This window comes from Melospiza melodia, chromosome 16 (genome assembly GCF_035770615.1).
Source record: "Melospiza melodia melodia isolate bMelMel2 chromosome 16, bMelMel2.pri, whole genome shotgun sequence".
NCBI lineage: Eukaryota > Metazoa > Chordata > Aves > Passeriformes > Passerellidae > Melospiza > Melospiza melodia.
Window position 1 is genome coordinate 3,131,092 of NC_086209.1, and position 23,593 is coordinate 3,154,684.

General features: G+C 48.7%; 1 protein-coding gene across 1 annotated transcript in view; it reads right to left on the minus strand.

Annotated features, from left to right (window-relative positions):
* The window catches only part of NEXMIF (neurite extension and migration factor), a 178,504-nt gene that overhangs the window by 59,722 nt on the left and 95,189 nt on the right, over positions 1–23,593 (minus strand). The window lies entirely within an intron of this gene.

Here is a 23,593-nt window from a genome sequence, read left to right on the forward strand (position 1 = left end):
CACCGCAAGGAGTATATAAAAATACATGCTAACATTGAAGAGGTATAAACATAACACTAAATAACGCTTTTTATACCCAGCTCAGCATTTAACACTTGCCCAGAGGCCTTTGATAAATCCCAGGTGCCTGAACAAAGCAAGGAAGCTTTTTCATTGCTATTTAGCAAAACAGGGAAAGTAAAGCACAAGAGAATAAAACTGTTCATGACATCAAGGACCGAGTCAGAAAGAAACAGCCAGGTCTCCACATCCAGCTCTTCCATAGCCAAATGCCCTACCAGGCTGCTGGATGGAAATAGAAATACTATTGTTAGCCCCAAGCCATGCAGACTCATTAACATTTATTTTAGTGCTATAAAATATATTTTTAAATACTTGAAGAAATAATCTGGAGGAAGTGCTAAAAGCTAGGAGCATATTTTCAATATGTCCCAGCTTTTCCAGGGAGATTTGAGAGCTCCTGGAAAGACAGTGACTGTCTTGGAGGCTGTGGGAGCATGAGGGCACCGCCAGCCACCCAGCAGATGCAATCCCCTGCTCTTGCTTCTGCTCCCAGATTGTTCAGTGAGAGGGAAGCCTAAAAATGTCATGGATTTTAATTACTTGTGGACAGCAGAATCCCCAAAGTTATCGTTTCCCACAGGTTTTTAATGTGTGTGCTTATATGGGAATAACATCTGAAACAGAGGAACTGATGCCTGTGGGGTCACTTCAGCAGGGACAAATCCTGCTGAGCACCTTCCACAGAGCCCTCATCCCAAAAGTGCATGGGGACAAAGCATGTCAGAATTATGAGGAGCATCTCCCCATCCTTGTGGAGAGCAGCAGCCCCATGGATCCTCCAGTTCTTAGCGTTTGGGGTTGGTGGAGAGGAGCTGAGGTTATTCCAGAGGCACTCATAAGCACATCCAGAGAAAACTATGGTGTGGGAGAGGAGATTCAACAGGGAACAGGATCCAGAGGTACACGGGGACACAGGGGCCTGTTCCTGCCACGCCCAAATGGATCAAGCATATGGAGAATCCATTTTATCTTAAATAAACACTCCATAACACAACTCCTGCTTTCCATCTGAACCAGCCAGCCTTGGATAAAATAAAATGGGAGGAGCCAGGGACGGACAAGAAACAGTTCTCTGTCGCAGACATCTTTTATGAAAAATCTTTTCTTTAAGATTTTGCCTCCTGAGAAGGCTCAGGAACAAAATGTAAACAATGATTATCTGCTGCTGTGGAATGCAACAGGTGCATCTGTGATTGCTCTCATGTGGTTGTTTGTAATTAATGGCCAATCACAGTCAGCTGGCTCAGACTCTCTGTCCCAGTCACAAGCCTTTGTTATTATTCCTTTCTATTCTATTCTTAGCCAGCCTTCTCACAAAATCCTTTCTTCTATTCTTTTAGTATAGTTTTAATGTAATATATATCATAAAATAATAAATAAAGGTTTCTGAAACATGGAGTCAAATCCTCGTCTCCTCCCTCAACCTGAGACCCCTATGAACACGGTCACAGTTCTCTCCCTTTTCCTTGTCAAAATGTTGTTGGAGATTTCATGTTTCATGAATTTGGACGGTCTTTAATCGGTGTTCTGGCAGGGGAAACAAAGGACCACGATCATTTGTGCAGTTCCAGGGCAGGTTCAATAAATGTCCACTGTGCTTTGCCATGCCAAGCTTGGAGACACCACCTTCCCCAGCACCAAGGGGACCAGCCTGGCCCGGGGCACTGCCCATGGGATGGCACAACAGATCTGGAGGCACCAATGCTCCCAGGTTTCACGTCGCTGGTTCTCCCCTGCGCTCTGGAGATCAGCAGATCGTCGCACTTTGGGTGCCCGTCCCTCAGCAAATTCTGCACCAGGCACCGAGTTCAAAGTCAAAAGGAGCATTTGTTGTACAAGAAAACACACTGCAAACGACCCCTAACAAATTGTGGCTGCTGGAGCAGCCAGCTCAGAGCACAGCAGCGTTTCCCAGCCCCGCTGTCACTGCGGGCGCTGCGAGTGGCAGCGCAGGCACAGCCACAGTTTGTGTTTCAGCACAAATTACAGAGCTGGAGAGGCAGCTCTGCTCTTCCCTGCATTGCTTCCCTCACGTTTTGATGCCCAATAAATTCCTTCCCATTTAGCTGCTTTATTTCAGCTCCTGGCTGCATAAAATCGCTCTGCGAGCGCCGAAGCCGAATAAATAATGGCAAAACTTTCCCTGCAAAAACTCCACGAGCTGTTATGTAAAGCAGGGAGGGGATCAGTAGATAGAGACAACTTGGAGGCAACCTGAGGGTTGGGATTCTGTGTCAGCTCGATACACAGGGGAAATAACCCTTTAATCCAGTGCAGTGTATTTCATTTACTGTAGTGTTATCCAGTTCGAAGATGTTATGAAAGGAATCCCTGGAGAGACTTAAGACTTCAAAACCAGCCTGAGTTTGAACTTAATTCCAGTGTTGCAAAAGGCTGGAGCTGTGGAAGATGACCTTTTCCATACCTTGGATGCCAGGAGCCATCCTGCCTCATAATGTCACGCCAAATTAGAATATTCTCTTTTTGTTTTACTCGGGATTTTGTTTTGTCGTTTCTTTTTAATTAAAAGCATCTGTCACTGTTAATGAAACGGGGGGAAAGAGAATAAAAAATATCATAACACACACAAAAAAATTACAGCTGGTGATGTCCAGAGAGATGGAGAGAGTCAAAAATCTGGATAATTAACAGAGGAACTTTCACCTCCCCATGAGATCATCAGCAGAGCCCAGGTCAGGACCAAAGGATCACCAGGGCCATCTCCTCGCTGCTCTTCACCTGAACAAAGCAAAGGGATGCTCCCCACACACATCCCCCAGATCCCACTGGCAGCAGGGCCTTGGGTGGCCTCTTCTCCAATAGGAAACGAGTTTTGAAGTGCAAATCCCAAAGCTGTTCAGGTCTTGCCAAGGTTACCCTGAATGAAAGCTCAGAAATAAAAACCAACCCATAAATCCATGCTAGTGAACCAGAAGCTGGTGGAACCCCAGGGGTGAAGGTGTGAGGTCTCATCTTTCACCAGCTGCAGGAGCTTCCCTGCCCAGGGGGTGTTTTTAAGGAACCCTGCAGGAATTCATCGAACAAGTCATGGAAATCCCAATTAAGGTTGCTCACTACTGTTAACTGCTTCCATGGACTTTCCTGTTTGGAGGTGAACCATAAAAGGCCAGTTTTCACTCGCTGCCTCTTCCAAGTCAGATTGTGAGTGCAATTAAATGTAAATTTGTGTTTTCCAAAAATAGGGTTCCCCCACAAAATACTAAATTAATTACAAAATGTATTCCTAATGTGAAATTATTTAGCCTGTTAAAGCGGTACAAACAGCTTTATTGGATCATTAATGGTTAGAAATGTTCAGTCAGCACAGTTGGAAAAAATGTAAACTAAATATGTCAAGGATACGTTGCTTTCTCCACTCACTATTTTTTTAATGTCTTATTTCATGGTAGATAAGTGAAAAATCTTTTTACCTGACTTAGTAAGAGGCTCATTTACTCATGCAAATTTAAAACCAAGTGTCATAATACAATGAAATTATAAAAACATATCAAAAAGGAGTTAGTGAGTCACTAAATTTAGCTCCTAATGGAGTTCAAGCTGTCTTATACAGTTGTATGTTAATGGGAAGAGCTCTGGTGGTCTGTAAACACCAGAGCAGAGCTCAGCCACCATCCCATGTGCCCGGGGGTTCTGGAGAAGCCCTTTGGGTTTCCAGCCCTCCACACCTGAGGAAATCTAAGGGAAAATACAACCAGTATTAAATAAATTAAAATCCATTGCTATGAGCTTTGCAGAGTCACATCCCAAGCTCTGCTACCAGACCTGGGGTGATTTACAGGTGTGATCCTCAACATCCACAGGGATTTTCCTAATCCATCCAAAATATTAGGGCTGGCATGGGGGAGCACAGACTTTGTGGGTTGGAAGGTACTGAGCAACACGAGGGCTCGGCTGGGAATCTGGGCAGATCCAAGGAACAAATTAAAGTGGTGCCTCCGAAACAACAGCAGCAATCCAGGTGCCAGGGCAGGAGCAGGATCCTGGCTGGGGTTTTGTCACTCACAGATAGTCCAAGGACAGCACTAACATGAAGTCTTTACATTCTGGAACAATCTCATTCCAGGAGTAAGGAAAGATGGTGTAAGAGAAGAAAAAGGGAGGGCCAAGGTTAAGAGATGACCAGAGCTCCAAAATCCATCAAATCCAAAGCACGTACTGGGCAGGGTGAGAAAAAGAGGATTCTGCAGAGAAATTGGCTTAAGATACAGGGAGGCAACTTCTTAAAGGTGAAATGTCCCTATAACACCTTCCAGTGCCTAAAGGGGCTCCAGGAGAGCTGCAGAGGGACTTGGGACATGGGGATGGAGGGACAGGACACAGGGAATGGCTCCCACTGCCAGAGGGCAGGGATGGATGGGATGTTGGGAATTTGGAACTGTTCCTGTGAGGGTGGGCAGGCCCTGGCACAGGTTCACAGAGCAGCTGTGGCTGCCCCTGGATCCCTGGCAGTGCCCAAGGCCAGGCTGGACAGGGCTTGGAGCACCCTGGAATGGTGGAAGGTGTTCCTGCCCATGGCAGGGTGGAACTGGATGGGCTTTAAGGTCCTTTTCAACCAAGTCATTCTGGCATTCCCTGACACCCCTTGTCCCTGGGGCAGGCTGGATTTAGGTGCCAGCCCAGCAGGATGAGGTGGCTGCAGGGAGGCTGTGGCCCCATGCAGCCCCTTCAGCTGCTGAAGGGCAAAACTGGGGTCCAGCACACCACAGAAGGAAGAAATAAATATTCCCAGTGTTTCCTGACCTGGCAGAAAATCATGAAAATAAGGCCCTGTAAGGAGAAGAGGCGAGGGAACTAATGGGAAAACATCTTGTTGCATTAAGGGTTGTGTTAAAGGTTTACAGCATCATCTCCAGACAAGCCCACTGATATTCCTGAACCCTCATCGATCCACAGGTCAAACCAGGAAGGAAAAATATCAATTTCAGAAAATATCACTGGCTGAGATACAATAAACCTACCCTGTTCCTATGCACAGGTAAATAGAGAGACCTTTCCACGTGAGAGAGAAACCTGCCAGAGAGCTTGGCTGTAACTACAAAATCCCTGACCTGTCCCCATCTCTAACACTCACAGGCTGATGCAAGGAATTAGGGAGATGTCCTACATAACTGCTTTAATTAATTTGTGAAATTTTGCACCCTTCCTGGAGGCGGGCGACGTGGCCCTCTGTGCTCCCTCGGATTGCCACCGCTCTCAATTTTATTTTTATCCCGAGTTTGATATGAATCAGGCTTTGCAAAAGACAAAACAACCCACTGTAATCATCCAGCATGCCAATTAAACTAAAAGATACCCTGGAAATTAAAATTAAATGCCATATCTATGAAAAGCAGCAGACAGCTTCCTCAGAAACAACAAAAAAATCCCATTTTATAGGAACACGACCGTAGCAGCCCAAAATCAGCGCTGAAGCACTTCTGTAACTTACTGCCACCCTTCACATCTGCATACTGGAGGTCTTCATCAAACTGGGTATGTTTTTGCACGTTTATCATCAAGATTTATTGAAGTTGATTCCATAAATTTCATTGAGTTGTTCACTGCTGCTATTTGTTTCCAAGGCAACAAATGCACTTTGCCCAAGCTGCACAGTACATCACAATTGTTCAGGATTTGGGGGTCCCTGCCCCTGGAGCTGCACAGCACCAGCACCTCCCAATGCCAGCCTGGCAGTGTTGGCAATTAATAAATTTGAGGGGATTTCTGGAAAAAACAATCCCTATTAGGGGAGAAAAATGTCAAATGAAGCAGGCAGGGAGCAGGGTGCTGGCGAGAAGGTGGGATTTGTGGAAAGCCCCCGCTCCCATCTCATTTACACCTCGGATAGCTGGAGGTTGAGAAATCCATTCGCAGGTTCAGAAGGAGTTGGAAGGTTCTTTCTGCACAAAATAATGACAGGAAGTCGCCTCTTTGTCATCATTGTGGAGAAAGGGACAACAGAAGTAGAGAGGGGAATGGAGAGGAGGAGGAGGATTTACAAACACTGCACAAGCAGCTCCCCATCAGCAGCACCCAGAGGCACAGAGAACTTGCAGGCAACCTTGGAAAAGTTTGGCTTGGGAGTAGAAAAACCAAGCACCAACTGAAAGGAAGCACTGCTGCCCAATTTCCTGCTATTTGAAAAGTGGCATCGCTGCTGTCCTGGCCCCACCAGTGCTGGAAAAGCTCAGGAGCACCTCTTCCTCTGCACCACAGCACAAGGCACAGCGCTAACCCACACAGGACCACCAGAACATCTCGTGAATAAGTGGCAGTGACAGAGGCAACCTCAGCTGCAGGAAGGCAAAATTCAAATGCAGCAGACCAAGGCAAAGCAGGTTCTGCTCCTGGGGACTCCTCTGGGAAAAGCCTCCCACAAAAAGCCATTCCATCAGCATTTCTAAAAACAAAACCAATCTTGGACACAGCGATGATGTTTCAACAGGACACAGTATTTTTCCAAAGATAATGAAGATATTTTTGTTTATCTGTCATAAGCAAATATCCACCACTGAAAGAAGGGGTGGCTGCCAAACTCAGCACACCAGGGCTGGCTGGTACTGACTGAACTGGAAACTTCATGATGTGAGTCGGGGAAACCTGAAAACCATTCAGCTTCCAAACCAGAGTGCTGTGTAGATGCAGAGGAGACAGCCCCAATTATCCAGAGCACAGGAAGCTGCAATCCCTTCCCTTTCCCCTTTTTTTTTTTTAAACAAAATTGCTTTGTTGGGTAGCACATTCCCTTGGATTCCCAGAGCGATCAAAAAACACAGCATCCCTGATGACAAAAGCCACTCGTTTTCCTGCTTTCAGCCTCAGAAACGTTAAAGGATTGTTTGCTTTCTAAGTGCAAGTCCACATTTAAGAGGAATAAAGAATTTCTCTGGCAGGCTGGATCAATGATGCAGCAAGCCAAGCATGCGACCTCCCGCAGGGAGCCTGGGTCCGGCGCTCCTGGAAACAATAAAATAACCTCACACTGCTCCTGATCGACTGCACGATGTGGGGAAGGGGGGGAAAACTTACTCCTGACCCTCAGTGTGGGAAAGGGAGGGAAAACTTACTCCTGACCCTCGAGGCAAGGAGCCACCCCCTTCTGAATGAACCGATGGCTTTCATTAACACTGCTAGGATCATTTCATCCCCTTCTCCCCTTGGTCAGGCTGGCAGCCAGGATGCCACCCCTGCTCTCAGAGCCGTGGCAGTGGCTCCAGCCCATGGATTGCCCCCTTCTTGCAGGAATGATGTTGGAAACAGACGGTCCTTGCAGTCGGGCGACGGCTGAAGAACATCCCACGCCGCCGAAAACACTGAATGTAAGGATATTCTCCAGCCAGCAGCACAAAAGCAGGGAAGGGTATAAATAGCCTTTGAGGAGGGTGTATAAATAGCTGTAGGTAACATTTGTATGCTATAAAAACCCTTCATTTTTGGCCCAGCTTTGCAAGAGTGAGTTTCCTCTCGCAGTACTTTGGAGAGCGGCTTCCCCTCGCCTTGCAGGCAGCGCAGCAGGGAGAGGGCAGGGGCTGCTCTGAATCCACAACCGCAGCCCTCGGAAAATGGTGGGAGTGAATTTCCCTGGCTGTTTGAAAGAGACCCTATCAAGGCCTATCCTAATAGGAGACCAAAAATTGGATAGCTCCAGGCTGGGGGAGCAGTGTGGTGCCAGCAGCATCTGCACATCAGGCCACCCCTCTGTGTCCCTCCACCTGCCTCGACCATCCTTACCAACCGCAGAGGATATCAAGGCCTATCCTGATAGGAGACCAAAAATTGGATGTATTGGGCCAGATCCTTCTGTGGGGGGCAGGCATGGGGCAGTGTGGGGCTGCAGATGATTTTCATGTGCCTTCCCTCACATAAAACCCAAGTGATTACAAGGCCACACACACATCTCAAGCTCTCCCTCTCCAAACAAACCTATCTGTCAAAGTGGGAATGGGGAGCAGTGTGGTGACAGCAGCATCTGCACATCACACCACCCCTCTGCGTCCCTCCACCTGCCTGGACCATTCTTACCAACCAGCAGAGGATATCAACGCCTATCCTAACAGGAGACCAAAAATTGGATATATTGGGCTAGATCCTTCTGCAGGTGGCAGGCATGGGGCACTGTGGGGCTGAAGGGGGGTGGTGATTTTCATGTGCCTTCCTTCAACATAAAACCCAAGTGATTGCATAGCCACATGCACATCTCAAGCTCTCCCTCTCCAAACAAATCCTATCTATCAAAGTGGGAATGGGGAACAGCGCAGTGACAGCAACATCTGCACATCACACCACCCCTCTGCATCCCTCCACCTGCCTGGGCCATTCTTACCAACCAGCAGAGGATACAAATGCTCTTTAAAAGGCTGTATCTTCCTCCCAGGCTATTTGCTGGCGGTGCAGCCTGTGGTTCACACAGCCAAAGCAGAGGGAATTTCACATTCTGACGGCTCAGCTCGGCCGTCCCCCCTCCTGTACCACAGCATCAAAGATGCTCAAGCCCAACCCCATCACTCTCCACACCCCCTTCACTTCTCCCCCTGCCGGAGCAGTGTCCTGGCACACCCCAGAGCCCCGATCCCAGCTCACAGCCCTCCCCAAGCCCCGGGGAGGCCGGGCAGGGAGCAGCCCCTCCGCTGCACAGCCAGGCTCGGCGTGAGCGCTGAGCGCTGGCACCGCTCGCCCACCCCCGGCAGCGGCTCCCCGCGGCGTGCAGGTGGCTCCTTTCACTGCTGATTGCTCCTCAGCCTTCCTTCCCTCGGGCTGGCACCGTGCCTGGGGCAAACTCTGCAGCGAGCGGGGCACCCCACGCCGCTCCAGGGATGCTACCGGGATCGGCTGGGCCCCGGGTCACCCCACGGAGGATGGGACACCCATGGAGGATGGGACACCCCATGGAGGATGGGACACACCAGGGAGGATGGGACACACCATGGACACCCCATGGAGGATGGGACACACCATGGAGGATGGGACACCCCACTGAGGATGGGACACCCCATGGAGGATGGGACACCCCACTGAGGATGGGACACCCCATGGAGGATGGGACACCCCACTGAGGATGGGTCACCCCATGGAGGATGGGACACCCCACGGAGGATGGGTCACCCCATGGAGGATGGGACACCCCATGGAGGATGGGACACCCATGGAGGATGGGACACACCATGGACACCCCATGGAGGATGGGACACACCATGGAGGATGGGACACACCATGGACACCCCATGGAGGATGGGACACCCCACAGAGGATGGGTCACCCCACAGAGGATGGGTCACCCCATGGAGGATGGGACACACCATGGAGGATGGGACACACCATGGAGGATGGGACACACCATGGAGGATGGGTCACCCCACAGAGGATGGGTCACCCCATGGAGGATGGGACACACCATGGAGGATGGGACACACCATGGACACCCCATGGAGGATGGGACACACCATGGAGGATGGGACACACCACGGACACCCCATGGGGGATGGGACACACCACGGAGGATGGGACACACCATGTGGGATGGGTCACCTCACAGAGGATGGGTCACCCCATGGAACAGCTGCTCCAGGGATGCTCCCGGGATCAGCTGTGCCCTGGCTCACCCCATGGAGAATGGGACACACCATGGAGGATGGGACACCCCATGGACACCCCACAGAGGATGGGACACACCATGGAGGATGGGACACAACACAGAGGATGGGTGACCCCATGGAGGATGGGACACAACACAGAGGATGGGTCACCCCATGGAAGATGGGTCACCCCATGGAGGATGGACATCCCACGGAGGATTGGTGACCCCACAGAGGATGGGACACCCCATGGAGAATGGGTCACCAGATCCCAAATGCCTCTCCAGGGCAAATGCTTCCCCCTCACCAACATGATGCCCCCCAGCCAAAAGCTGGCACAGCACGAGAGCTGCAGAATAGAGGTATTAGAAAAAAATCCCTGTTGAGTTTGTCCACCAATTCATTGATGACAAAATGTTGCATCAGAACATGCTGGTTTCAGCAGAAATCACACCAGGAATGTCTCAGAAACCCCAACATTCAGAGAGGGTCACAGCATCATCTGCCAGGCAGAGACCTGGGTTCAGGACCCTGCTGTGTCCACCTCCCACCAAGCATCTCCCAAACCTCCAGGGAAACCCAGGGAGCAAAATCACTGCACCAAAACCTTCCAAGGCTATGGAACAAAAAACCATGCAAGGTTGTGGAGCAAAACCTTCCAAGGTTGTGGAGTAAAAACCATGCAAGGTTATGGAGCAAAAACCATGCAAGGTTGTGGAGCAAAACCTTCCAAGGTTGTGGAGCAAAAACCATGCAAGGTTGTGGAGCAAAAACCATGCAAGGGTGTGGAGCAAAACCACCTAAGGTTGTGGAGCACCACAAAAAGGCCCAAGTGTGTGGACAAGCCTCTACAAAGCTAAATACCCAGCCTGTCAAATCCACAGCTCCACAGGCTGGCAGCAGCAGCTCTCCCAGTTCCCTGTTCTTCACTAAAGCTGGGAAGCACAGGACCCCAGTGCAAGATCCCAGCACCCTCCAGACCAGGCAGGCAGTTTGGGTAGTTTGGGCTTTTTTAACTTTGCCCAAACCCTGCTTTAGTTCATTTTGGGCACAGGGTGTTTCCCAGTCTGGATGTGACCCTTCAGCTGCAGCTCTCCATGAGTGCCTGCACCAGCAGGGACTGTGAGTATTTGTGGGAGAATGAAGGAGCTCATTCAGAGCTTTGGTGAGATGAAAGGAAAAACCTTAATTAAAATAAGTTTTAAAGCCCATCAAGATTTTTTTTTCTCTTATTCAGATTAGCAGCCATGCTAAGATTCCACTCTAACTCCAAAGGTGCTGCTTCCCTTCTGCTACTGTAAGACACCACACCCCACACCAACCTTAGAAAATAGAAATAGGGGGGAAGAGACATCTGACAGTAACTGAAATTACACAGACTTCTCCAAGAATGCAACGTAATGCCCTTATTTTGTAAAAAACTCATGACAAAGAACTTATTTTGTAAAAAGCTCATGACAAGCACTGCTGGGAGCACACCCTTACTCACAGAGGGTCCAAGCAGCTTTCCTTCTTCATGGAACCATGGAATAGTTTGGGTGGGAATGGACCTCGAAGCTCATCCAGTGCCACCCCTGCCATGGCAGGGACACCTCCCACTGTCCCAGGGTGTCCCAGTGTCCAGCCTGGCCTTGGGCACTGCCAGGGATCCAGGGGCAGCCACAGCTGCTCTGGGCACCCTGTGCCAGGGCCTGCCCACCCTCACAGGGAAGAAGAGCCAGGTTCACACAAGGTTTGGATGACAAGGACACTCATTCATTCCCCTGTGGGTTCTCCAGAGCCAGCAGACACTGACAGGAGCAGCCTGACCGAGCAACTCCAACCTCCCAGGCATGGAATTCTCCTCTCAGCTTAGGGAGCTTTGTCCCAGGGCAAAGGCAGAGGTGGGGCAAGGACACATGGCCACAACAGGCTGATTTTAAAGGAAAATCCCAAAGCCACAGAAGCTCTGCATGTTCACAACACTCACAACTGATCCTGGCAGAGACAGAGCAATGAGTGATCAACAGCGCATGAGAAATGCAATTTAACATCGCAGCCCCCCAATCCCTGCCTCTGCTTCCACCACTGTTTGTGATCCCCAGGCATCCCCAGCACCTCCAGGAGAATTTTTTGAGGAACATCTGCAGAGTTACAGCAACAATCTCACACAAACGTGTTTTACAACGAGGAGCAAGCACACAGAGAGTCTCTCCCTACCATAATTCCAACTAACAAAACTGAATCAAAGATAACAAAAATCCTTTGTGCTCAGAGGTTTCTGCAGCAACACCAGTCCTGAATTTCCAGTCACCCATCTGCCCTCCAGCCCCAGAGTACAGGATTTGGATGCTTGCTGTGATAGGGAAGAGGAAAACCAGCATTTCCAGGCAAACCTTTTGAGAGATATTTGTTCTCAACTCCACAGCAGCCCGAGCCAGGGCATTACCTGTATTGCATACCAGGTACCATCAGTTTGATATTGAGATTGCTTAAAGAAAAAGAAAAACCAAATTGATTTCTTGGGAGGATAAACTCGCAGCTAAAGGGAAAAAACTACAATTACACTTTTCAGCCATGAAAAGTAAATCAGATGGTGCTGAAATCCCAGCAGAAAACACAGATTAATTAAAGTCTGCACTTTCTAAATCTGTTATTCAACTAAACACAGCTGTTAAAAAAATGATGCCTTTGCTGTAATTTCCATGTACATTCATACCACCGAAATACTGCAAAAAACATTATTAAGTGTGTTCAGTGGCTGCTCGAGTTGAACAAGAAAAGAAAGCACACACATATCTTGAATTATGACAAGGACTGCTTTCTTTAAAAGAAAAAAAATTTTACTTGGGAGCTCAAATGCTGCTTCCATGGATGGGCTGGGATTTATTGCAGTGGGAGGAGAGCAGGACTGGGACCCTGAGGTGGAGCAAAGCAGCAGCATCTCAGCAGGGTGGGAGCTCAGGGCGCTCCCTCCTCCTGCATCACCAGGGGCATCCATCAGCCAGATCCCAGCTCTCCTTCTGGTGCAAACCCACTTGTGCTTCCAAGTGCTTTTGGCCATCTGTCCGTCACAGCAGTGCTTCCCAATTGCACTGATTTCATTAACCCTAATATATTTTAAGATCTTGCACAGATTAAAAAAAAAAAAACCCAACCCACCATCAGTTATTCTGCAGGGCCTCATCTAAAAGCCCATCAAGGCGAGGAGAGGCTGGTGCTGACCCCTGTGGATCCAGCTCTGCTTCCACACTTTATTTATCAATTATTCACCAGGAGACAGCACAGTTACCAACGCAGGGAAATCCTACAGGACACATGTCCTGGTCCCTCTGCACATCCCAGTCCCTGCCAGGCTGTGGGGGAACCTGGCAGGGTGAGGAAGAGCTCAGAGCTGGCAGAGCACAGCCACAGTGCCACCCTGCCAGGTGGGGACAACCCAACACACCCCAAACAAAAGCTTCCCTTCCTTTTCCCTTCCTTTCTTTCCAAGTCACCATCAAGATTCCAAATGGAGAAATTGGGATTTCAGTGGGACCTCAGGGGCACTCTGCAACTCAGCCCAGCCATGAGAAGCTTCCATCCCAGCCCACCAGAGCTGAGATGGAGGGGAAAGCAGCACCTGAACCTCAGCTCCTCTGCAAGGGGAGAAGGCCTGGGAGAGCCTTGCTGCCTCCCAGTCCTCTGAAATCATTCCAGCTTGAAATATAATTATGATGATCTAATACAGTCATATATTAATGTTGGCAAGAGCTCCCTGCCTTAATACCAGCCCGGAAAGCTCCTGTAATGCAGACCTGGGAGGTGACAGCAGTGCCACCAACACCCCCCCACAGGCACTGGCACCAGGGAGACCCATCTGAGACCCTGGAGAGGGGAGAGCCAGCAGCAACCAGGACTCTGTGAGACACAGCCACCATTGGGGTCACCCTGTCAGGACTCTGTGAGACACAGCCACCATTGGGGTCACCCTGTCAGGACTCTGTGAGACACAGCCACCACTGTGGGCACTCTGTAAGGGCTCTGTGGGACACCAGCCACCATTGGGGTCACCCTGTCAGGGCTCTGTGAGACACAGCCACCACTGTGGGCACTCTGTAAGGGCTCTGTGAGACACCAGCCACCATTATGGGCACCCTGTCAGGGCTCTGTGAGACACAGCCACCACTGTGGGCACTCTGTAAGGGCTCTGTGAGACACCAGCCACCATTATGGGCACCCTGTCAGGGCTCTGTGAGACACAGCCACCACTGTGGGCACTCAGTAAGGGCTCTGAGAGACAGTCACCCCTGAGGGCACCCTGTCAGGCCTCTGTGAGACACCAGCCACCATTATGGGCACCCTGTCAGGGCTCTGTGAGACACCAGCCATCACTGGGGTCACCCTGTCAGGACTCTGTGAGACACAGACACCACTGTGGGCACTCTGTAAGGGCTCTGTGAGACACCAGCCACCCCTATGGGAACCCTGTCAGGGCTCTGTAGGACACAGCCACCATTATGGGCACTGCAGAGCTCTGTGAGACATCAGCCACCCCTGTGGGCACCTCAGGCCTCTATGAGACACCAGCCACCCCTGGGGTCACCCCAGGGCTCTGTGAGATACCAGCCACCACTGTGGGCACCCCAGGCCTCTGGGAGACACAGCCACCCCTGTGAACACTCTGTAAGGGCTCTGTGAGACACAGCCACCATTATGGGCACCCCACAGCTCTGTGAGATACCAGCCACCACTGTGGGCACCCAGGGCTCTGTGAGACACCAGCCATCATTATGGGCACCCCAGAGCTCTGTGAGACACCAGCCACCCCTGTGGGCACCTCAGGCCTCTATGAGACACCAGCCACCCCTGAGGGCACCCTGTCAGGCCTCTGTGAGACACAGCCACCCCTGAGGGCACTCTGTCAGGGCTCTGTGAGACACCAAGCCACCATTATGGGCACCCAGGCCTCTGTAAGACACCAGCCATCACTGTGGGCACCCAGGCCTCTATGAGACACCAGCCACCCCTGTGGGCACCCCACAGCACCCCTGGCCCAGCAGGGAGAGCACCCAGCCACCACCACCCCCCAGTGAGGCCCTGTTTGCATTTAACCTCAACAGAAATCACCATCTCTTCATTCCCCTGCATTGTTTTTTGTTCTTTTTTCTGTTGTTGGTTTGGTTTGGAGTCTTTTTTTTTTTTTTTAGGAATGAAGAAATGGATGAGAAAAAACATACATTCAAATGGCTGTAAGGAGGCTGTAAAGAAAACCACTCTCAAGCCCAGGGAGGCCCCTGAGTGTCCTCCCAGCCACCTGTGTGGGACAAGGAATGTGTTGTGTCACAGACATCCTTTATGGAAAATCCTTTCCTTAGGATTTTTCCTCCTGAGAAGCTGAGAGGCCTCAGGAACAAAATGTAAACAATGGTTATCTGCTGCTGTGGAATGCAACAGGTGCATCTGGGATTGGTCTCATGTGGTTGTTTGTAATTAATGGCCAATCACAGTCAGCTGGCTCAGACTCTCTGTCCAAGACACAAACCTTTGTTATCATTTCTTTCTATTCTTAGCCAGCCTTCTGACGAAATCCTCTCTTCTATTCTTTTAGTATAGTTTTAATGTAATATATATCATAAAATGATAAATCAGCCTTCTGAAACATGGAGTCAGATCCTCATCTCTTCCCTCATCCAAGAACCCCTGTGAACACCGTCACATGTTGAACAAACTGGGCTAAGCAACTCCTCCACAGATCTACAGAAAAAGACACTTTTCAGGAGGTTTCACTGTTGCTGGCATGAAACACCTCACTGCACCTACTCATTATTACCTTTATACCTAATCTACCCAACCTCATCAGTGTGCACCTTCTGGGAGCTCCCAAAACATGATCAACTTGGAGAAAAAAACAATGAAAACCAAGGAACTTCTGGTAAAAAAGAGGAGCTGCATTTTTCAGGGATGAGGAAGATGCACTGGTAGCAAAGTACTTCCTATAATCTTCCATTACAGGGTGAAGGTTTTAATAAAGTGCAATAAAAAAAGCTCACATTTTGATCTTTTCCCAGAGCTAGACATGGTTTAATTAGCTTGATCTCATTATGTAAACTGGAGAGGAAAAAAGAACACCATTAAAGCAATATCCCACTGGCAAATGAGACAACCTTGACATCAACTATGATATTTTCTTGGAGAACTCTCCCCTGCCTTTGATGCAGCTTCCACACCTCTTCCCCATCACCACATCCTCATCATCCCACCTTTTCCAGCTGCCCTGCTCAATCCAGTGGCATTTCTTGGTTTCTGCTTTCCCCCAAGCAGCCTGGAAAATGCTATTAGGGGAAAAAAAATAAAATAAAAATCCAGCTAGATGCTGCCTTGGTTGTATTTAGCCCGAGATCACTCAGCATGCTCTTTAGAAAAGATCAACTGGAACTAAACGTTGCCATAATATAACTCCATCTGTTAAAGTACATACTTTTGTAATAACACATTCAGAATTCAATGAGAAAAGCCAGAATTACAAACAAGGTGTCCATAATGAGCCTCAATATAATTATTAAAGGAGATAAAGTAAACCTGGGTTTCAATACAAGGAAGTTATTTGGACCTTAATGATAATGAAAAGTAAAAAAGCATCTGTAATTTCTGCTGAAATGTATTTCAGAAAGTCAACTAAGTGCACGTCACTTTGTTAAGACTATTCTTATTATTGTGTTTGCACTGACAGCAAAATGCTTCTTAGTTCCAGCTCCTGGGATATATAAAAATATGATTAGAGCACTATAACAATACAACAATGGATTAATTTGCCCAAGCATTACATTTGGATCTGAAAGACTTTGATAATTTATTTTACCAACTGAAAGGTGGTTATTTTGGGATCCTGGCTCAGAACTAAGTAGTTCAGTGCAGCATTTTGAATTTTATTTTTTTTTGTTATATTCCAGCACTGGCAGCACTGGGAGGTTCCAGTGATTTTCTCCTGTTTGCCTGTAACCCTGAGCTTTTGTGGCAAGCCTTATCCTGGGATTTAGCCTACTCCAAAGGGCACCACACACCCCACAGCCTGCAAAACATCCAGGCAGTGCTGATTGATCTGGTAAAACTGCCACCCAAGGAACAGAAAATGATAGGGTTTGGGGATGTTGAACAATCTTACCTACAACAGGCAAGGAGAGCACAGAGAACTAATCCATGTTGAACACTGAAGGTAACAAAGATGGACCAAAAGCTGTTGGGAAGTCTGGCCTGGAGGGCAGATGATATAAAGGAAAATAATGAACTCATCTGCTGAGTGTCGAGCAGAGCCATCCTCTACAATGGCAAGATTAGCATGGAATAATCACAGATTATCAGCAAATCCAGGTGCTCCCTCTCAAATGAGAAGGTGATTAGGAAGAAGTTGCCATTTTGGCCAAAACCAGGTACCAGAACCACGTTTTCCCAACAAAGTAAAGGCCCCAGGAGCTCAGCTATGGAGCTGTTCCAACGGAAGTGGGTCTGCAGAGGCAGGAACAAAACACAAGCCAGAAATACCCAACATCATGAGACAGCACAGACAGGATGAGCTCCGACCCCAGGCTCTTAAATCAGGGAATCACAGAGATCATTTCAGCAGGAAAACCCCTCTGAGATGATGCAGTCCAGCACTGCCAAGGCCACCATCACCCATGTCCCCAAGGGCCACATCCCTGGGGGTTTTTACATCCTGCCAGTGATGGGGACTCCACCTCTGCCCTGGGCAGCTCTGCCAGGGCTGGACAAAGCTTTCCATGAAGAAATTGTCCTTAACATCCACTCTGAGCCTGCCCTGGCCAGCCTGAGGCCATTCCCTCTCCTTCTGTCCCTGTCCCTGGGAGCAGAGCCCAAAGGTGCCCCCTGAGCCTCCTTTTCTCCAGGCTGAGCCCCTTTCCCAGCTCTGGATTATTGTTTCAGGAATATCCTCAACTCTCAGGCAATCAGACTTATTATGTAGCAAATTGCCCAAATCTTGCATGAGACTTTTTTTTTATCCTAAAGGAGATTTTTAGGATGATTTAAATTTCCCTGCTCTTCATCTTCCTCCCTAACTCTAGTTATTTTGCAGTCAACCTTTATGCTTATTTTTTGGTTTGATAAACAATAATTTGGTCAAGTATAACATGTCATATGCCCTTTTTCACTTGAGGAGTAAAACAGACCAAAATTTTTTTTTTTTCCCCCAGAAGAGAAGAAAAACAATAATGGGGTCAGGGCTCAGTGACATGGCTCTTTAAAAGTGCCAGTGAAGTTTTCTGGAAGGTCTTGTTCTGCAAGTTTTAATTAAAGTCATAAAGCTTATAAATGCTCTTTGACAGACTTTCTTCCCTGGAGAGCTGGGGGCAGAAGCTGCTGGGTGAGGATTCCAAACAGGATCAGCAATTGGCCTCCCCAAATGGGCACCAGGCAAGGATGGGAAGGAAAAATTTGGAATTTTGTGAGCATTTGAGCAGCCTGAAATGCTGTCTGGAATTCATATGCAGTGTTTTGTAAAGGGTTTGTCCCCTCCCCAACCTACAGGATAGTGAGATAGCATGGATTTGGGAAAAGAGGAGGAGGATAAAGGGCAAATGGAGGCTGGTCTGTCTCCTCAGAGTCATCTGAAAACTCTCCCTGCCCTGCTTTCCATATGGAACCACGTGAGCTTCCCATTCATTCCTATCAGTGCCTTGCAGATTTGGATGATTGCCCAATGCTAGTGTTGTTGCCAGAAATCCCAAACTTCTCAGGGGTGATTCATCTGAGCCTTGACAGCTCTGGAGCTGGGCTGGGGCGGGGGGGAGACCCAAAAAACCAAAGGATGGAGGGATCTCAAATCCTCCTGGAGCCACAAACAGAGCAAAACTCTATTCCATGGCTCTTCCATCAGGAACTGGAGTGACAGGACGAAGAGCAATGGGTTCAAACTGGAAATTTAGGTTAAATATTAGATGGAAACTCTTCCCTGTGAAGGTGGGCAGGCTTGTGCCAGCTGTGGCTACCCCTGGATCGCTGAAAATTTTCAAGGATGGCACTTGGAGCAGCCTGGGACATGGAAGGTGTCCCTGCCCATGGCAGGGGTGGAACAGGATGATCTTCAAGGTCCCCTCTGACCCAAACCACCCCATGGCTCGACCCTGGCAAAGCCCTTCCCCCCTGATGCTGTCTGAGTCTTGTTTATACAGTGCTCGCTCATCCAAAGAGTTCACAACTGGAGAACAAGGGAGGCTTTGTACCTCCTTGCTCTGCTATGTTAAAAATTGATTTAGCATAATGGTTTCAAAGAGATTCAAATCCAATTTTGTAAATCAAAGCAGGAACTGTACTGACTCATTCCACAGCAGCAGAAAGGAACCTGCTGAATTCTGGAAACGACAGTGGCAGCCCTGAGCCTCTGCTCACACACACACACACACATACACACACTCAAAAAGTGATGAACCAAACAAACCCACAGTTTAATAAACTGCTTTTTATGGACAGCATCTGCTCTCCACATCTCTAAGAAGGGATTTTAGAACCTCAGAACGGTTTGGGTTGGAAGGGACCATAAAGATCATGTAGTTCCAACTCCCCTGCCACAGGCAAGGACACCTTGCACTAGACCAGGTTGTTGCATGCTAAATCATCATCATCATCATCATCATTTCCAGATCTTCTCCAGATGATTTTCATCTGGAGAAGAAGAGCAGAAGAAGCTGTGGTCGGCCCCAGCTCCTCAGGTAGCATCATCCAGCTGTCCTGCTCATTGTGGGGCACTCATGGCTAACCCAACATGAGATCCTTTCTCCTCCAAGCATTTCTCATCATTCAGGAGTCAGCTTTGCATTATTCAGTTCTATAAATGGCTTTCAGCATTAAACCTGATTTACAAAAAAACCACACCAACCTGTAAACAAACACAAATGGGCAAAATAAGATAAACTGAGATAAAACAAATGCGCTCTGCACATGTTCTAAGAACTCCAACATACAAACTACCTCCTTCAAGGAAAACACATTCCCTTTAATATCCTGGATATGCAGAAATAGCTGTAAAGCAAAAAAAGCATGCATTCAGAATCATTTACAGTGAGTATCTTTGATGGTGATGGCAGCTCTTGAAGCAAACACAGGCAGAGCTGACAGAGCCTGATTCCAGGCAGGACAGAGATGTTCTGCTGGCTGCAGACAGCCCTGCACTCATTAGATCTTTGAAACAAATTCTGCCTCATTTCTTACAAGCAGTACAGAAATCCTATCACTAATTCACATATAAACAAGCAATCTGAGCTTTAAAGAGCACCTGAACCCTGCACAGGCACGGGAGGAATTGTGGATATTCCAGCTCAAGTACTTACATAGATAAGGTGGGGTTTGGTGGGGTCATTTAATTTTGTTTTCTTTTAGCGAGAAGATATTGACATTTTTTCCTGGCTTTCTTTTCAATTCAACACTTAACCTTGTTTATGCTACTGATTTCTCACCTAAATCAAGATCTCTGTGCTACAACACAGAAATATTTTGTGTTTATCCTTAGTTCCTCAGCTCTACCAAATCTGTTCTACAAAATCCCTGTGGAAAGCTAAGGGCTTGTTCCCTATTTAGGGGGATGTGGAGCCAGAGAAGCAGGAGGTGTGGAGGAAGCCCTATGTCACAGATATTATCCCAGTGATGTTTTAGAGTTGGGAGCAACAGGGAGGAGGCAGTGACAAATTTCCCATTGAGAGGAGTGAGATAAAGAAATTCCTACAGAGAATGGCACACCTGGGGTTGCTGGGGAGGAGTCAGACCCCACGCCCTGCCTGGGGCTGCAAAAACAGCCCTGGCCAAGCCCAGATCCCAGACAAAACTCTGAGAATGTTTGAGACAAACTGGGTGAAGTTCTTCACTCATCCTCTTTTCTTCTGGCGTCACTCCAAGCCCCCACCACAGCAGGCACCAGGCACCGGGGACTTCGCATCCTCCTGAGCCCCCTGGACAAATCCCCCTTTCCCTGGGATGGGGAGCCCATCCCAGCCCCACAGGAACAGGGACAGCATCCCAAGCACAGCAAATCTGCCAACTCTGCCTGTGGGCCAGCACGTGCCACCAGAGCCATCCTCAGGAGCTGCACTGGTGTGGCTCAGATATGGATTAGGGAAGGGGAAAAGGGAGGAAGAAACTGTTCCTCCTTCTCCCGCTGACACGTCAACCAAATACAAACATCCCTTAATTAGCAACACCCTCCAAATCCCTGGCAGCTGCAGTTTTGATGGGCATTTCATCTAATCCAGCAATTCTTTGCATGGAAAACAACCACCTTAGCCCCACTTGGAGGATTATGGATTTCCATGGATTTCTGGGGGTGCTGAGTTAACTCCTGATGCTTCCAGCACCAGTCACAGCTCTGAGACATTCCCAGGGGACACCTGAAGTGCCTCAGCTCCAGCCAGGCCTTCCAGCCCAGCTCCAGAACTCCCTGACTGGGACAGATCACACCAGCACAGCCAGAAAAAAAAACTTTTCTTTTATCCCTTTGTAAAACTGCAAGGAATATTTTGGAAATGCACCCATCTCTCCTCTGCTCTATCATCATCATCATCATCATGAAGAACCTTCGGTGCACAGCAGCAGCTCTCACCTCACAAGGTTTTTGTCCCTTCTGTTGCTTTTAACTCACATGAAGTGAGAGGACGAATGGGGGGCTCTCATTTCAAGGAGAAAACGATCCTTTTCCCAATTTCCATGCCCATGGGAAGGCTCATCCTGGGAGGACAGCTGAAGATCCTGGCTGCTCCTCACAGACCCAGGAACAGGTTCTGTACTGAGAGCCGGCCTGCAGCACGGGATTAATGCAAATGAGGAAAATGAATATTTAAATAAAACATTTATTAAGGACAGATTAACTCTGTCAATCACTGCTCACTTTTGTTTTGCTGCGCGTGCGTTCGGAGCGGCTGCACAAAAACCAGTTTTGGTTTTTCCAGGGTATATTTAGCTCTGTATTTAGAAGTGCAGCATCCTCCAAGATTTTTTTTTTATTATTATTAAAAATGAAGTGCATTTCCTTGTGCAAAGGAGTACAAATTGCTACTTAAACTTTCTTCTATTGTCTATTTGCCTGCAATTTCCACCTCATTTAGAGCCTTTTTGTGTCTGCCCTTTTGTTTAGTTTTTACCTTTGACGTTCTCTTAATTTCTCTTCAGAGATACCTGACACCTTTACATTAAACTCACAATACCCATAATTCGGGAGTTTTTGGAGAAAGGCTGCTCAGCAGCAGCAGCAGTTCCCAGGTTGAGGAGCTTCGGAGAACAATTTCCAAAAGGAATTTTCATTTCTTGTCTCCAGAGTGTGTATGGAGAGGAAGGAGTACTGGCACACTGTGGTGGGCTGACCTCAGCCGGACCCCCACTCAGCCACTCCATCCCTGCCCTCCCCAGCTGGTTATGGGAGAGAAAACACAGGAAAAGATTTGTGGGTTGAGGTGAGGACAGGGAGAGATCACTCAGCAATTACTGCCACGGCCAAAACTTGGGCAAATCAATTTCTTTTACCACCAATCGGATCAGAAATAAGAAAAGCAAATTCCCCCCACTCCTCCTTCTTCCCAGACCAGACATCACTCCTGGTTTTTCCATCTCCTCACCCCCAGCAGCACAGGGGGACAGGGAATGGGGCTGTGGCCATCCCCAGGGATCCTGCAGCTGGACAAGGGCCCAGCACAGGGCACAGCAAAGGAGGATGAGCATGAACCAAGTGCCCAAGCGCCAAGGCTGTACAAAGACATCCCCTCACCTCCACAACTCCCTCCTCCTCCTCCTCCTCCCATTTGCTGCAATGACCTTACACATGCCCAGGGCTGCCAAGTGCCCAGATCCCCACTGATATTTGGGAAGCAGGAGCTCTACAACCATCCAAGGTCTCAATCTCCTTCAGAACTGTCACAGATTGAAAGATTCAACCCATCTTCAACCCCACTGTGTGGGGATACAATCCTACCTCAGGAACAGCCCCACCAGCACAGACCCCCACTCATCTCCCCCCTATGTCAGGTGAGTCCCATCCCCACCTAAATGGGATTTAGTGACCCAAATGGGAATTAGTGACCCAAATGGGATTTAGTGCCCCTCAGCCATCACTGCCCAAGGCTTCCTGGGTTTGCAGAGGAAGCACAGCACCCACCCTCCTCACAGGCCCCCCAAACTGAACCCAGCCAAAGCATTTTTGCTTCATCGTGGTCCTTTTCAATCTTGATTTCCTTTCAGCGAGTGTTCCAGTGCAGCACTGCTGCTAACAATGGGGTTATAATACATTGCTGCTGGAAGACATAATGAGAATCTCCTCCACCTCAGCCTCTCCCAGAGCCTGCCAGGGCTGGAGTGGCTCTTCAGAGCACACCAAGGACAGGGCACACTCTGAATGGTTACTGTGAAAAGCACTGAGACCATCACCCCAGCCCTCAGCAGATCAGTCATGACCCTTCTGCTAATGCTTCCATTTTGTTTGCAGAATAAAGTGAAACTGGCTTGCCCCTAAATGTTTGCTCCCTTTCTCTCCAAGCACTCCTGTGCTCTTGTTTCCTCCCCTCCTGATGTCAAGCCAAACCAGCTGTTTGGTTTTGCTCCCCAGGCAGCACAATCAGCCTATTTCCCTTTAATAAAGGAGAGGGGAAAGCAAAACAACCCCAAAACTCAAACCCAAGAACAGCCAGGAATTGGCATCTCCATCAAACACACTGGCATGACAGTAACAGTAAAAAAATAAAGCAAATAAAAAGACTCTTGGCCATGAAAATGTGAAAATCCCAGAATTTTCACTGTGTCCCGAGGCTGAAGGGCTTCATAAAATTGGTTTGGGTTGGGAAAAAAAACATCTTGATCCACCCTTGCCATGAGCAGGAACACCTCCCACTATCCCAGGCTGCTCCAAATCCTGTCCATCCTTGGGCACTGCCAGGGATCCAGGGGCAGCCACAGCTGCTCTGGGCACGCTGTGCCAGGGCCTGCCCGCCCTCACAGGGAGGAATTCCATC